Below are 18,119 nucleotides of genomic sequence, written 5' to 3' on the forward strand. Positions count from 1 at the left end.
CTGTAGGTCTGTTGGAGATTGCTTGAGGTCCACTCCAGACCCTGTTTGCCTGGGTATCAGCAGCAGAGGCTGCAGAAGATAAAATATTGCTGAACAGCAAGTGTACTTGTCTGATTCTTGCTCTGGAAGCTTCGTCTCAGCGGTGTACCCTGCCGTGTGAGGTGTGGGGTGTCGGTCTGCCCCTAGTGGGGGATGTCTCCCAGTTAGGCTACTCAGGGGTCAGAGACCCACTTCAGCAGGCAGTCTGTCCGTTCTCAGATCTCAACCTCCGTGTTGGGAGATCCACTGCTCACTTCAAAGCTGTCAGACAGAGTCGTTTGTGTCTGCAGAGGTTTCAGCTGCTTTTTGTTTTTGTTGTTTATCTATGCCCTGTCCCCAGAGGTGGAGTCTACGGAGACAGGCAGACCTCCTTGAGCTGCTGTGGGCTCCACCCAGTTCGAGCTTCCCAGTGGCTTTGCTTACCTACTTAAGCCTCAGCAACGGCAGCCACCCCTTCCCCAGCCTTGCTGCTGCCTTGCCGTTAGATAGCAGACTGCTGTGCTAGCAATGAGGGAGGCTCCGGGGACGTGGGACCCTCCCGGCCAGGTGTGGGATATAATCTCCTGGTATGTCGTTTGCTAAGACCCTTGGTAGAGTGCAGTATTGGGGTGGGAGTTACCTGATTTTCCAGGTGTTGTGTGTCTCAGTTCCCCTGTCTAGGAAAAGGGATTCCCTTCCCCCTTGTGCTTCCCAGGTGAGGCAATACCTTGCCCTACTTCAGCTTTCGCTGGTCGGGCTGCAGCAGCTGACCAGCACTGATTGTCTGGCACTCCCTAGTGAGTTGAACCTGGTACCTCAGTTGAAAATGCAGAAATCTCCAGTCTTCTGTGTCAGTTGCACTGGGAGTTGGAGACTGGAGCTGTTCCTATTCGTCCATCTTGCCACAAATATATATTTTTAAAAAATCTTAACATCACGGATCATTAGAGAAATGTAAATCAAAACCACAATGAGTTACCATCTCACCTCAGTGAGAATGGTGTTTATTGAAAAGCCAAGAAACAACAATTGCTGGTGAGGTTGCAGTGAAATGGGAATGCTTTTCATTGTTGGTGGGGATGTAAATTAATTCAATCATTGTGGAAGACGGTGTGGCAATTCCTCAAAGATCTAGAACTGGAAATACCATTTGACCCAGCAATTCCATTACTGGGTACATACCCAAAGGAATATAAATCATTCTATTGCATAGATATATGCACATGTATGCTCACTGCAGCACTTTTCACAATATCAAAGACATGGAATCAACTCAAATGCCCATCAATGATAGACTGAATAAAGGAAATGTGGTACATACACATCATGGAATAGTATGTTATGCAGCCATTATAAGGAACAAGAACGTGTCCTTTGCAGGGACATGGATGGAGCTGGAAGCCATTATCCTCTGCATACTAACGCCAGAACAGAATATCGAATACCACATGTTCTTACTTATAAGTGGGAGCCGAACAATGAGAACACATGGACACAGGAGGGGAACAACACAAACTGAAGCCTGCCAGTGGGGTGGGGGAGGAAGAGCATTCGGAAAAATAGCTAATGCATGCTGGACCTAATACCTAGGTGATGGATTGATACGTGCAGCAAACCACCATGGCACATGTTTTACCTATGTACCAAACCTGCACATCCTGTACATGTACCCCGGAATTAAAAACAAAAATAAAACATTAATCCACCACAATTAAGTAGGCTTTATCCCTGGAATGCATGATTGGATGAACATATGTAAATCAATAAATGTGGTTCACTGCATAAACAGAACTAAAAACAATAACAACATGATTATCTCAATAGATACAGAAAAAGCTTTCAATAAAATCCAACATCCTTCATGTTAAAAACCCTCAATAATAAACAAAAAAAGGCACTGAAGAAAAATGTTTCAAAATAGTAAGAGCCATCTATGAAAAACTCACAGTCAAAGTCATAATGAATGGGCAAAAGCTGGATACATTCCCCTTGAGAACTAGAAAAAGGCAAGGATGCCCTCTCTCACCACTCATACTTAACACAGTACTGGAAGTCCTAGGCAGAGCAATCAGTCAAGAGAAAGAAATATAAGGCATCCAAATAGGAATAGAGGGAGTCAAACTAACCCTGTTAGCAAACACTATGATTCCATTCCTAGAAATCTTTATAGTTTGTGGCCCAAAGCTCCTTGATCTGATACACAAGGTTAGCAAAGTTTCACAGTACAAAAACAATGTGCAAAAATCAGTAGAATTCCTACACATCAACAACATCTAAGCAGAGAGCCAAATCAAGAATGTAATTCCATTCACAATAGCCACAAAAAGAATAAAATATCTAGAAATTCCACTAACCAAGGTGGCAAAAGACTTCTAAAATGAGAATTACAAAACACTACTCAAAGAAATAAGAGATGTCAAAAAAAAAAAAAAATGGAAAAACATTCCATGCTCATGGAAAGGAATAATCAATATTGTCAAAATGGCCATAGTGTCCAATCTAATTTACAGAGTCAATGTTTTCACTGTCAAACTACTAATGACATTGTTCATAGAATTAAATCAAAGTATTTTAAAATACACATGGAACAACAACAACAACAAAAAGAGCTTGAATGGCCAAGGCAATCCTAAGCAAAAAGAACAAGGCTGGCGGCATCACACTACTTGACTTCAAAGTATACTACAAGGCTACAGTAATGAAAACATCATGGCACTAGTACAAAAACAGACACATAGATCAATGGAACAGAATAGAGAGCCCCAAAATGTTGCCATGTGCCTACAATTATCTGATCTTTGAGAAAATACACAAGCATGAGAAATGTGGAAAGAACTCCATATTCAATAAATGTTGCTGGGAAAACTGTGTAGCCACATGCAGAAGATTTAAACTAGACCCCTTAACTCAAGATGGATTAAAAACCTAAATGTATAGCCGAATACTAGAAAAACTATGAAAGATAACCTAGGAAGTACCATTCTGGACGTCCTCAACATAGCACCTAGCAAAGCCTTCATGACAAAGGCGCCAAAAGCAATTGCAACAAAAACAAAAAATGGTAAGATACCTAATTAAGTTAAAGAGTTTGTACACAGCAAAATAAACTATCAACATAGTAAATAACCTACAGACTAGGAGAAAATATTTGCAAAGTATACTTTCCAGCATCTATATCCAGCATCTATAACAACATACAGCATCTATAAGAAACTTAAACTAATTTACAAAAAAAACCCCAACTTTAATAAACTGGGTAAAGTACATGAACAGACACTTTACAAAAGAAGATATTCATGTGGCTAACAAGCTATGGAAAAAATGCTCAATATCACTAATCATTAGGAAAATGCAAATCAAAACCACAAACAGACACCAGTCAGAATGGCTATCATTAAATGTCAAAAAATAGAAGATGCTGGTAAGGTTGTGGATAAAAGGGAACACTTATCCACTCCACTACTGGGAATGTAAACTAGTTCAGCCAATGTGGAAAGCAGTTTGGCAATTTCTCAAAGAACTTAAAACAGAATCAGCATTTGACCCAGCAATCGCCATTATTGGGTATATTTCCCCGAAAAGTATAATTCACTGTACCAGAAAGACACATGCATGCATATGTTCACTGCAGCACTATTCAGAATGGCAAAGACATGGAATCAACCTAAATGCCCATTAGTAGTAGACCGGATAAAGAAAATGTGGTATATGTACACCATGGAATACTATGCAGCCATATAAAAGAATGAGATCATATCCTTTGCAGGAACATGGATGGATCTGAAGGCTGTTTCCCTAAGCAAGGTACCACAGGAACAAGAAACCAAATATCACATGCTCTCACTTATAAGTAGGAGCTAATCACTGAGTAGATATGGATACAAAGAAGGTAATAATAGACATTGGGGCCTACTTGTGGGTGGATGGTGAGAGGAGGGTAAGGATTGAAAAGCTACCTATTGGGTACTATGTTTATTACCTGGGTGACAAAATCATTTGTACATCAAACCCCTGTGACATGCAATTTACTTATATAGCAAACCTGCACATGTGCTCTCAAACCTAAAGTAAAATTTAAAAATATGTTCTTCTTTCTCATAAATGCATGATGAAGAATGTTCAGATGAAGAAAATTGTACATTTTCCCAAAAGGGAAGGCCATATATATGTTCAGAAAATCTGTGGGTGGATTAGCCAAAATTAACCAGATTAACAATGTGAATCTGGTGAGTAGTATCCCATGATAAGCATATTCATTGGTGACTGGGATAACCTGTTAAGAATATTCTTTGTATTATTCCTTTTGGCTTTTCTGTAAATTTGAAATACTTCAAAACAAAACAAATTTAAAAAACAAGGTCCCTGCTCTTAACATTGTGTTTCTTGAGTAATTATTCTTTTCCTCAAACTCCATTAAATAGATATTAATACACAGGAATAGTTGTAGTTCAGAGATAAATAGGAGATAAAAACATCTGTATATTTTGAAAAATGGCTGAATTATCATATCAATTTTACTGATCTGAATAATGATTACTAATTACTCAATAATAATTATGATATCATGTTGAACCAGTCTATGAAATTTATAGTCAAAATTCATTTGATTTCTGTTTTTCTAACATACAGTTCCTTTTGAAATAATACATTGCAAAATTCTCTGGAATGATTTTTATTATTCATATATTCATGTATATTAAGGTATACGTACTTACAAGATTATGTTTCAAAATTATTATAATGTGGCAAAATCATTGCAGTATATTGTGTTAATGTTCCCAATTATTTGTTACTTCTCCCTATAAGAGGATTATAGATTCTTGCGCTGTGGATGTCAAGCTTGATATTGACATATGTCATGTTTATGTTTTAAGAGGCATTGCATGAGTCCATCATTCTTCTTTTCATTCTACAAATAGTTTGTCTCAGATTGGGGGGCTCCTCCAAACTAGATCCTGGAACAAAAATGATATAGGGAACACCTCCAGAGCTAACAAGTAATGTGTAAAAGAAGCAAATCTTTGTTATTGTAAGTCACTGAGCTTTTAGGGCTGTTTGTTCTCAAAGCACAAAATAACAAAAACTAATAATACCATAATATTAATCATGGTAACACCTGTTTTAGAATATATTTAGAAACTATACATTACATTTATGTTGACAACTGAAAGAAATTCCAGACTGTTCAAGTTTAGATTTAAAATTAAAATTCTCTGCTTGATGTATGGGGCCTGAGGGGGATTGTAAAGTCACATTTCAGGTTCAGATCACTAGGAAAAGACTTGTTACCAAACTACACTTTTTAAAAATTATATTTTAAGTTCTGGGATACATGTGCAGATACATGTGCAGATCCAGGTTTGTTACATAGGTATGCATGTGCCATGGTGGTTTGTTGCACCCATAAACCTGTCATCTGCATTAGGTATTTCTCCTAATACTATACCTTCCCTAACCCCCAACTCCCTGACAGCCCCTTTGTGTGATGTTCCCCTCCCTGTGTCCATGCGTTCCCATTGTTAAACTCCCACTTATGAGTGAGAATATGCAGTGTTTGGTCTTCTGTTTCTGTATTAGCTTGCTGACAATGATGGTTTCCAGCTTCATCAATGTCCCTGCAAAGGACATGAACTCATCCTTTTTAATGTCTGTATAGTATGCCATGGTGTATATGTGCCACATTTTCTTCATCCAGTCTATCATTGATGGGCATTTGGGTTGATTCCAAGTCTTTGCTATTGTGAATAGTGCTGCAATAGACATACATGTGCATGTGTCTTTATAGGAGAATGATATATAATCCTTTGGTTATATACCCAGTAACGCGATTGCTAGGTCAAATGGTATTTCTGGTTCTAGATCCTTGAGGAATCACCACACTGTCTTCCACAGTGGTTGAACTAATTTACACTCCCACCAACAGTGTAAAAGTGTTTCTATTTCTCCACATACTCTCCAGCATCTGTTTTTTCCTTACTTTTTAATGATCGCCATTCCAAATGGCGTGAGAGAGTATCTCATTGTGGTTTTGATTTGCATTTCTCTGATGACCAGTGATGATGAGCTTTTTTTCATATGTTTATTGGCTGCATAAATGTCTTCTTTTGAGAAGTATCTGTTCATACCTTTTGCCCACTTTTTGATGGGTTTGTTCTTTTCTTGTAAATTTGTTTAAGTTCCTTGTAGATTCTGTATGTTAGCCCTTTGTCAGATGGATAGATTGCAAAACTTTTCTGCCAGTCTGTAGGTTGCCTGTTCACTCTGATGATATCTTCTGTGCAGAAGCTCTTTAGTTTAATTAGATCCCATTTGTCAATTCTGGGTTTTGATGCCATTGCTTTTGGTGTTTTAGTCATGAAGTATTTGCCCATGCTATGTCCTGAATGGTATTGCCTAGGTTTTCTGGGGTTTTCATGGTTTTAGGTCTTACGTTTAAGTCTTTAATCCTTCTTGAGTTTATTTTTGTATAAGGTGTAAGGAAGGTGTCCAGTTTCAGTTTTCTGCATATGGCTAGCCAGTTTTCCCAACACCATTCATTAAATTGAGAACCCTTTCCCCATTGCTTTTGTCAGGTTTGTCAAGATCAGATAGTTGCAGATGAGTGATGTTATTTCTGAGGCCTCTGTTCTTTTCCATTCATCTATGTATCTGTTTTGGTACCAGTACCATGCTGTTTTGGTTACCGTAGCCTTGTAGTATATTTTGAAGTCAAGTAGTGTGATGCCTCCAGCTTTGTTCTTTTTGTTTGGGATTGTCTTGTCTATACAGGCTCCTTTTTTGGTTTCCTATGAAATTTAAAGTAGGTTTTTCTAATTCTGTGAAGAAAGTCATTGGTAGCTTGATGGGGATAGCATTGAATCTATAAATTACTTTGAGCAGTATGGCCATTTTCATGATATTGATTTTTCCTATCCATGAGCATGCAATGTTTTTCCATTTGTTTGTGTCCTCTCTTAGTTCCTTGAGCAGTGGTTCGTAGTTCTCCTTTAAGAGGTCCTTCACACCCCTTCTAAGTTGTATTCCTAGATATTTTATTCTCTTTGTAGCAATTGTGAATGGGAGTTCACTCATAATTTGTCTCTCTGTTTATTATTGGTGTATAGGAATGCCTGTGATTTTTGTACACTGATTTTGTATCCTGAGAATTTGCTGAAGTTGCTTATCAGCTTAAGGAGATTTGGGCTGAGATGATGGGGTTTTCTAAATATACAATCATGTCATCTGCAAACAGAGACAATTTGACTTCCTCTCTTCCTATTTGAATACCTTTTATTTCTTTCTCTTGCCTGATTGCCCTGGCCAGAACTTCCAATACTAGGTTGAATACGTGAGAGAGGGGATCCTTGTCTAGTACCAGTTTTCAAAGGGAATGCTTCCAGCTTTTGCCCATTCACTATGATATTGGCTGTGGGTTTGACACAAATAGCTGTTATTATTTTGAGATACGTTCCATCAATACCTAGTTTATCGAGAGTTTTTAGCATGAAGGATGTTAATACTTCTTGAAGGCCTGTTCTGCATCTGTTGAGATAATCATGTGGTTATTGTCATTTGTTCTGTTTATGTGATTAAGTTTATTGATTTGCATATGTTGGACCAGCCTTGCGTCCTAGGGATGAAGCCAACCTGCTCGTGGTGGATAAGCTTTTTGATGTGCTGTTGGATTCAGTTCGCCAGTATTTTATTAAGAATTTCGCATTGATGTTCATCAGGGATATTGACCTGAAATTTTCTTTTTTTGTTGTGTCTCTGCCAGGTTTTGGTATTAGGATGATGCTGGCCTCATAAAATGAGTTCATGAGGAGTCCCTCTTTTTCTATTGCCTGGAATAGTTTCAGAAGGAATGGTACCAGCTCCTCTTTTTACCTCTGCTAGAATTCACCTGTAATTCCATCTGGTCCTGGGTTGTTTTTTGGGTGGTAGGCTATTAATTACTGCCTGAATTTCAGAACTTGATTTGTTGTATTCAGGGATTCGACTTCTTCCTGGTTTAGTGTTGGGAGGGTGTAGGTATACAGGAATTTATCAATTTCTTCTAGATTTTCTAGTTTATTTGCATAGAGTTGTTTAGAGTATTCTCTGATGGTACAAACTACACTTTTGAGGTATATGCTTGTGAGGTATATGGGAGTTATCAACTTGAGGGAAACAGAATATAGGGAGCTCAAATTTCACAATGAATTATTTGAAAAGACTTTTAAAAATCTATTCTGTGGGACATATGTAACTTATAAAATGTCCTAATTCCCTATAACTGGAAATGAATTTTGTTTTTCCACTTTAATGTGAAAGACTAATTTTTATGACATCCTTTATCAAATCTTACTTTGAGACAAATGGAATTAAAAGGTTATTATGATAGCAATATGTTGCTATGTTAATAGTATGCTTGTACCATTATGAACAGGCCTAATAGCTATGAAGACTGACAAAAATGTGCTGGCTACAAGGACTTCACAATTTGTAAAGGTAGCCTGGACAAAAATACAGTTTTACACTTTATTCTTTCATTGTTAAGTTTCATGGTACATGCCTATAATAAGACGCTAAAAGAACAAAACTTACTTAGAAGGAAATTTAGTGAGTACATTTACATACTCTTAAAAAATGTCTTGCCCAACTTTTAAAAATTGTATTTTAAATACAAAATAATACGTAGTATAAAAATCAAATCATACCTAGATATACAAGGGGAAAATGTGAAAGTCTCATTTCAACTTCCTCTGATATGAATCCTATCCCTCAGAAGCAACCACTTTTAAACGTTTGGAACACATTTATCTATCTGTCTGCAAATACACAAATAAATAAGCTTTTTCCTACTTGAGTGCTATCATTTGGTTCTATGATTTGCTTTCTTTACTAGTCGATATAACAGACATCTTTCTATGTTACTACACTAGTACTACTCCTCCCTCATTCTCTTGCAACATTGTATAGTATTGCAGTGGGAATACCTCAACAATGTATTTGACCATTTCCTGTTGATGGGCACTTAGGCTATGTCAAACATTTTAGCTTCTACCAACCATGCTGCAATGAACATTCTTATACATTATTAATGTAGAATATTATAAAAATGTCCCTAAAAAAGGATGAGTTCATGTCCTTTGTAGGGACATGGATGCAGCTGGAAACCATCATTCTTAGCAAACTATCGCACGAACAGAAAACCAAACACCTCATGTTCTCACTCATAGGTGGGAATTGAACAATGAGATCACCTGGACACAGGAAGGGGAACATCACACACTGGGGCCTATTGTTGGGGGGGGGGGAAGGGATAGCATTAGGAGATATACCTAATGTAAATGACGAGTTAATGGGTACAGCACACCAACATGGCACATGTATACCTATGTAACAAACCTGCACGTTGTGCACATGTACCCTAGAACTTAAAGTATAATTTAAAAAAAATCTATCTCCCAGAAGTAATGACTGTTAAATCCTCAATGAGGTCCAGATAATTTGGTTTCCTTACTTGAAAGGGACAAATATGCAGAGATGCCTTCATGAGCACTATTAAGTAGCATATTTATGATGATGATGATGGTAATGATGATGGTAATAAGGATGATAATGGTAACTAATATTTACTGAATACCCACGTCTGGTACTTTGCAGTTATAAACTTATTTACTTGTCACAAAAAAGCCTGTGAGGTTGGCACTGCCATATTTCCTCAATTCTAAGATTCACATCTTTTGAGATTTTTGGATTGGGGTGCTGAATTGGTAAGTATAATGCAAATATTCCAAAATTCGGAAAAAAATCTAAAATCCAAACACTTCTTGTCCCAAGCATTTCAGATAAGGGATATTCAACCTCTATTTACTGGTTGTGGCAGCATACAGTATTGCTCTCATTTCATAAATGAGGAAACTGAGATTCAGAGAACTTAAGATTCAGAGAACTATTCAACAACAGACATTTAGTAAATGACAATAATGGGACACTCACTCAGGGAATCTGACTTGAGTTTGTACTTTTAACTCCTTTTCCTGAAGTGCATGAAGTTATAGTAAGAAGGTAGAACAAATGTTGAGTACCAATCCCCCATGCATACACCACACACATCAAAATGTAACACTGATTATAAATACCTGGATGATTTACAGATGGTTTTTAGTTTTATTCTTCTGCAATTTTCCAGTTTTCTACATTGAATTAGTTTTTCAACATATTGTAGGAAGTCTTGAACTCATACAAAACTAGAGAGAATAATATTCATGAACTCCCCCATATACCCATTACTGAGCTTCAACAATTATTAATTCATCTATTCCTGGACCCATTAGCCAACATTTATTATTTCCAAGCAAATTCCATGCTTCATATTATACCATATGTAAATATTTCTGAATTAATCTCTAAAGACAATTATTTTAAAAACCATGATCCTATTACCTCAGGTAAAATTTAATAATTATTTAATATCATAACATATCCAGTGTTCAGATATTCCCAATTGTCTCATTTTTTAATCTTTCAATATTGAGAAAATTTGTCTTAGGTGAAAATTACAAAAAATTTGTAAAAAAGTGCAGAACTTTCTTGAATACTCTTTTCTGCTTCTCCTAATATTATCTGTAGGATCATAATTTAAAATACTATTTAAATCAGGAAATTAACATTGAAACAGTACTATTAACTGATCTACAAATCTTATTAGAATTTCAGCAGTTTTCCCACTGATTTCCTTTCTATGGTTCAATTGCAAACTGGGATCCCATATTGCTTTCAGCTATCATACCTCCTTAGTCTCCTCCAGTCAATGACAGCCCCTCAGTCTTTCTATATCTTTCATGACCTTGACACTCTAAAGTAGTATGGTATGCCAAGTAGTTATTTTCACAATGTCTTTGTAAAAATAAATAAACAGTGGTGTTGCCTCATGAGTTAATTTTGGCAAGAACACCATGGAGGTGATGTTATTTCCTTCTCAGTGCATAGTATCAGAAGGCGCACAAGGTTCACATGTCTTTTATTGGTGACTGGTGACGATGACTTTAATAATTTGGTTTAAAGTGGTTTCTGCCAGATTTCTCCATTGTAAAGTTACTATATTTTCCTTGCAATTAATACGTATCTTGTGGGGAGACAGTCTGAGATTACACAGATACCCTATGTCTCATCTTTCCACCCACTAATTTTAGCATCCATTGATGATTCTTGTCTGTAAAAAATGTTGCTGTGGTTTGTGCTTAATGGTAGCTACTTCCATCACTTTTGTGCTTTTTTTTTTTTTTTTTTTTTTTTTTTTTTTTTGTCTCGCTCTGTCGCCCAGGCTGGAGTGCAGTGGCATGATCTTGGCTCACTGCAAGCTCCGCCTCCCGGGTTCACGCCATTCTCCTGCCTCAGCCTCCCAAGTAGCTGGGACTACAGGCGCCCACCGCCACACCCGGCTAATTTTTTGTGTTTTTAGTAGAGACGGGTTTCACCGTGTTAGCCAGGATGGTCTCGATCTCCTGACTTCGTGATCCACCCGCCTCGGCCTCCCAAAGTGCTGGGATTACAGGCGTGAGCCACTGCGCCCGGCCACTTTTGTACATTTTAATTGAAATTCATCTGCAAGAAGAGCTGTTTCCCAAATCTTAACTTTATTATTCATTTATTTATTTATATGACTATAGATTTATGGGTATCTATTATATTATAATCCAAGACTATTACTATTTACTTTTTTGTTCAAATTATCACAGATTTGTTGACTGGGAGCTCCTTCAAGCTTTGTCCCTGTCTTTTCAACATGCCCCCATCATTTATTGATCCTTCCTCACGTTTTGGCAACATAAGATGTTTCTGGCTACTCTTGTTTTGTTCCCTGCCCCAGGCTTGAAATCAACTGTGACTCCAAAAAGCCCTAATTATTTTTATTGTAAAAAAAATTTAGAAAAAACAATCCAGGCATTAAGTATGATCACAGCTAATGTTTTGTCATTGTTTCTAGGTCCTCTCAGTTAACAAAGCTAGGAAATATATGTATGTATACACCCACACAAATATCCACATCTACATTTATTTCTGTATCTATCCTTATGTGTGCACGTGTGTATATATTAATATATACATATTTACATATTGATAATGTTCTTACATTTATATTTATATATACATATATACAACATATACATACATACACACATTTATACTGATATCTCTGATTCTAATTCACATAGTTCATTTCAGCCTTCTCCCTTTCCCTTGTCTGTAACTCCTTTTATGAAATCTCTTATTACTCACATTTGTTCAGTCCTAATATACCCATTAAGTAATTATAAAATTGTTAACACACACCATTGTAAAAAACAACTTTCTTCACTAGAGTACAACTGCTGTGTACATTTATTTTTGTCTTTAGCCTTACAGTATGCATTTTTAATAGTACTTTCCATAGTTACTTAGGTTAGCTTACTTTTTTTCTTCCCCACTCCCTTCAGTGTGGTTATATTACTCATTTGTAATATAGCTAGGTTCACTTGTAATGAATTGCATTGAACTTTTGTTTCTTGCAAAATCATGGTTAATTTTAATTATTTATTTTTGGAGGGTATGTGAAACAGTCTCATGGCTCTAAGTGTTATGGCTACACAAAAAAGTATATTCACAGAACTGTTGCTCCCCCTCATTTCTACCATCCCCTTCTCATTCTCTCATTCTTTGCATCCCATACACACTAACTACTGGTAGCCTCTCATTAAGTCTCTGACTTCCTGTATTTCTTTTGCACAATTAAGCAGATATATATGTATATTTTACACCTCCTTCATCACATGAAGGGTAACATATTACAGATATTCTTTTGCCTTTAACACTTTTAATTTATGATATATTGCAGAAATTACTCCATATTAGCTCATAACGATCTTCCATTTTCTTTTTTACAGCTTCATGCTACCACACTGTACGAATGTGTCACAGTGTATATGGGTATTTATGTTGTTTTCAACATTTTGCAAATATAAATAATGTTGCATATTCACTGTGCATATTCACTGTTGTATTGTATTGTTGAAAGTATATCTACAGGGAAAACTTCTAGAAATGGGATTGGTAAGCCAAACGATAAAGCCGTATCATTTGTTAGGTATAGATAGGATACATGTAAAAATAAATGTAGATGTGGATATTTGCATGGGTGTATACATGCATATATTTCCTAGTTTTGTTCTCTGAGAGGACCTAGAAGCAATGTTTTCAAAAGCATTATACTAGCTTGCATTGGTACCAGCAATGTCTTATCTGTCTTTAACAATATGCTTGCTTAAATCAGGATCAAGATAAGCTCTATACATTGCAAGTGGTTGATATGTTTCTTAATTCTTTTTTAATCTGTAGGTGTTCTGGACTACTCCAATTCCTGTCTGTCTTTTTTTTATTTAAATATATTTGTTTTAAAAACCCGTATCTGCATTGCAGAGTTTCCCACAGGCTGGATTTTTCTGACTGCATTCAATGATGTCATTTGTCATGTAATTCTGTGCTTTGCATTTCCCATAAATTATTAAATTTAGAGGCTTGATCAGATTTGAGTGAACTTTTCTGGCAAAAATATTTCATAGAAGGTATTGTGTACCTTACTAAAAGGCACCTTGTGACTGGCAACCTAAAAATTTTTTAAATAGTTTATTATGTACCTTGAAGATGTATTTTTAAGATGAGGAAAGAAATGAAGAAAAACATTTCGTATGTGTGCCACCACATATACGCTACTTCAGAAATAATTTATTATTATATTTCATCTGGTAATAAAATTGACATATATTCATCTCAAAAAATGGTGAGTAGAACAGTAGATGCTGCTAGACAACAATTAGGATGGCTCCCTGGCTCATAAGGATTACCTACTGGTTATGTCTACGTTATTTAACCTGCCTTCACAGCCACCTGTGACTCAAGCTAGGCAATCAGAATCTCTTCACTAGAAATTTAAAACTTGGAGACACAAAGAGAGAAATCATGTTAATAGCAGCACTTTAGAAAGAAAATGTAGAAAATTATTGCTGCTAACATGCTTAAACAAAGAAGGGCCCTATTCCTGCTTGGGTATTCACTCCTTTGATTCTGAGAGCTAATTAGAACTTCCTCTACCTGACACCAAATCTGCCACTACCTTGATCTTGGACTTCCCAACCTCCAGAACTGTGAAAAATAAATTTCTGTTCCTTATAAGTCATTCAGTTTGTGGTATTTAATTATAGCAGCCCAAACAAACTAAGACATCAACAAAACAGAACCTTAGCAACTACAATGATACCAATCATTGATCAGAGGTGAAAAAATTTACCCAAGATGCTATGGGATAGTAATGGGAATCAGATCACCTAACACCCACTAAAAGATTGTACACAATAGTTCCTTCATTATCTTAGTTCTGTGGTATCTTGTAATTTTGGAAATATATCTTCTCTGATGCTAACATGGAAGGTAAAGTAAGGGCTCAGAAAACTAAACAATATATGTAGTAAACCAGATAAGCTTCTTCTAATACCACAACTCACTGCACAAAACAATAAAGCCCATAAATAACATCATTGGGTACAGGCTATTTCTTGCCTGTACTTTTTCAAAAGATCTCTATGCTAGCTATTGAACAGATAGTTGCACTCCCAGGTTTATTGCAGCACTATTTATAATACCAAAGATATGTAATCAACCTAGGTGCTCATCAGTGGATGAATGGATATAGAAAATATGGCATATATACACAATGAAATATTATTGAACCACAAAAAATAATAGAATCCTGTCATTTACAATAGCATATCTGGAACTGGAGGAAATTATGCTAAGTGAAATAAGCCAGGCAAACAGAGACAAATGTCACATGTTCTCACTCATATATGGAAACTAAAATATTCACCTTATGGAGGTAATGAATAGAATGGTGGTTACCAAAGGCTGGGAATTTTAGTTGGGTAGGTGGAGATAAAGACAGGTGGTTAATGGGAACAAAAATACAGTTAGATAGAAGGAAGATCTAGTCTAGTGTTCAGTAGTACAATTGGGCCATTATAGTTAACAACAATTTATTGTACATTTCAAAATAAGCAGAAGAATAGATTGGAATGCTCCTAATACAAAGAAATAATAGTTGATTGAGGTGATGGGTATCCCAGTTACCCAGATTTGATTGTTATTCCATTCATGCTTGTATCAAAATATCACATTTACCTCATGAACACATACAACTATTATGTATACATAAAATTAAAAAATTAAAAATATGTATGCTAGTTATGCTTTTCAGTTTAGGCCAAAGTCATCTCTTTTATGACAGGAAGATGGGAAAGGAGTGCAATCATTGAAAGTTAATTTATTTCAAACTCTTTACACAGCTTCTTCATTCATGCCTCATAATATCCTGAGAGTTAGGTAGCCATTATTCCCATTTTACAACTGATAAAATAGAAGTATTGCTAGGTCTGGCATAGTGGCTCACATCTGTCATACAGCACTTTAGGAGGCCGAGGCAGGTGGATCACTTGAGCTCAGAATTTTGAGATCAGCCTTGGCAACATGGTGAAACCCCGTCTCAACAAAAACATACAAAAATTAGTCAGGCATGGTGGCAGGTGCCTGTAGTCCCAGCTACTCAGGAGGCTGAAGTGAGAGGACTGCTTGAGTCCGGGAGGCAGAGGTTGAAGTGAGCAGAGATTGTGCCACTGCACTTCAGCCTGGGTGACAGAGTGAGACGTTGTCTCAAAAAAAAAGTGAAATAACTTTTCCAAAGTAATCCATCATTTAATTCATAGAGCAAGGAAATGCATTACAATGTCCATTAACATAAATACATGTACTAAAAACTGAAATAACCAAAGTGGTCATTCATAAAATGGAAAAATAAATTGTGGTAGAGGTATACATTAGAAACAATACAGTAGGGAAAATAAATTAACTGTTAATAAAAGTTATCAACATAAAGCTCACAACCATATTTTGACTAAAAACAAGTTGAGAAGAATATATACAGTATACCATTTATATTAGACTTTAAAGGAAGTAAAATAATACTATATATTTCTGAGATATAAATGTACACGTGGTAAAAAAATTAAAAAATTATTCATAAAAAAATAAACACCAAATTCATGATTGGAGTAATGAAATTAAGGAAGGTTACACAGAAGATCTCAGCTGTATTGATCAAATTTTTACTTGTTAAACTGAGCTAAGGCAACAATGGTATTGGTTGAATTTTTCTTTACAATCTTGTGTATTGCTTAATATGTAATACCTTAAAAAAGAAAGTAAATGGTATTTGGAGTATAAAAATTAATGTTGAAATAAATGTACATGGATCTTTAAGAAAAAAAGAAAGAGAGAAAGTTGGGGAAGGACGTTGAGAAGGAAAGCAGAAGAGGGGAGGAAAAACAAATGCTACAATTCCACTACCCAGAGATTTTCATTGCTAGTTGTTTTGTTCATAATTTCTTACAGTATTTTTTCTGTTCATGTAGAAGTATGTGTTCACATATATTGTAAAGAAACATTTGATAATATTATGACTACTACTAGAAAACCTATTTTGTAACTTATTTCGCAGGCACCAAATCAGTGCCATTTAAAAGGGCTGTATTCTATCCAATCATATTGTTATACCACAATTTATTTTACCAGTTCACTATTGATGAGCACTTAGATTATTTCCAAAGTGTGCTATTACAAAGAATGCTGCAATTAACACATTATATATGTATGTGCATGCATGTGTGTATTTTCAGTAGTAACTGTTGAAAAAAATTTCCTGAGGGTAGAATTTCTAGGTCAAAGACTAAGAAGTTTTCAACTTTGTTACATATGCCAAATAGCCCAACAATAAATGATTACACTAATTTACACACTTAACAATACTGTAATTGAGTGCCAGTGTCCCCAAACTCTGCACAACACAGGGCATAAACAATCTTTTTATTCCGTTGTCAATCATAATCTGCTATTCCGTTCTTTCATGTGCATTTATTAGTGAAGCTGTCACTTTTTAAACGTTTACTCACCATACTTGAATAACTTCTTCTGATTTTTTGCCATTTGGTTAACGTTTTTGAAGTTTTAATTATTATGGATACATAATAGTTGTACATATTTATGGGGTGCATGCGATATTTTGATTATAACATACAATGTGTAATAATCAAATCAGAGTAGTTGTTATATCCATCACCTCAAGCATTTATCATTTCTTTGTGTTAGAATCATCTCAATTTCGGTTTTTAGTTATTTTGAAATATATAATAAGTTATTGTTAACTATAGTCGTCCTATTATGTTACCAAACACGAAATCACAAATACCAGGAAAGTTAAGAGAGAACTGGATCAGGCGCCAAAATGTTTACATTCGAATTAAGGCTCTGGAGGAATAAAAATGCGTAACCAGGAAAAGAAAGAACAAGAATAATGGGGACATAGAGGGTGAGAGAGAAGGAGAAAAACGAGAAGAAAAAGCCATGTAAGGAAACAGAATTTGCGCCTCAGGCTCCCCCTCCCCCTCTGTCCTGTTCCAGACACCTATTCTCATTCCCGCACTCCCACCCCTGCACCCCTGGCGTCCTGCTAGCTGGTCTGGCTTCCTTCCCTCTGGAAAAAGGCAAATTATTGAATAAAGGGAGGATGAGTCCTAGCTCATCCCCACTTCTTGTCTCCTGCCAGGTATTCAAATACAACTTACCACGCAGTCACCGCCATCCAACTGTATGTCACTCTCCGCTTCGCCACGGTCTGAACTCTTGGCCACAAGATCTAAGCCTTCCGGATGCCCCAGCCAGTTCAGGCTGCCGGTCTCTTGTCCTTAAGCCTTTGCCGAGGCAGTCCGCTTACCTGATGCCAGCACACCAGGCCCCCCACCACCCACTGGAAGCACAGGCCCCAGCTCAGGTCAGGTTCCGGCACCTAGAGGCCTCAGGTTCTCACGTGACTTAGTTTCCCAGGCAATAGCGCTTTTCTCCCGGATGTAGCAGTCAGCTGAAAAGGACAGAGTGCTTCTTAAAGTTAACCCTCAAACCACCATGGTCAGTGAACGCAGAATAAGCCCGCTGAGAGTTTCATCTATTTCTATGACATTATGCTGGAAATTATAAAGAAAAGGGATGAAAGAAAC

General features: G+C 36.5%; 1 long non-coding RNA gene across 1 annotated transcript in view; it reads right to left on the minus strand.

Moving 5' to 3' along the window:
* LOC105536840 overlaps positions 1-17,914 on the minus strand; it is a 138,334-nt gene extending 120,420 nt beyond the window's left edge. Inside the window, exon 1 of the long non-coding RNA XR_001005632.1 lies at positions 17,691-17,914. This is a non-coding gene — a long non-coding RNA (uncharacterized LOC105536840). The remainder of the gene's footprint in view (positions 1-17,690) is intronic.
* Positions 17,915-18,119: the final 205 nt, after the last annotated feature.

This window comes from Mandrillus leucophaeus, unplaced genomic scaffold (genome assembly GCF_000951045.1).
Source record: "Mandrillus leucophaeus isolate KB7577 unplaced genomic scaffold, Mleu.le_1.0 Scaffold1639, whole genome shotgun sequence".
Lineage (NCBI taxonomy): Eukaryota > Metazoa > Chordata > Mammalia > Primates > Cercopithecidae > Mandrillus > Mandrillus leucophaeus.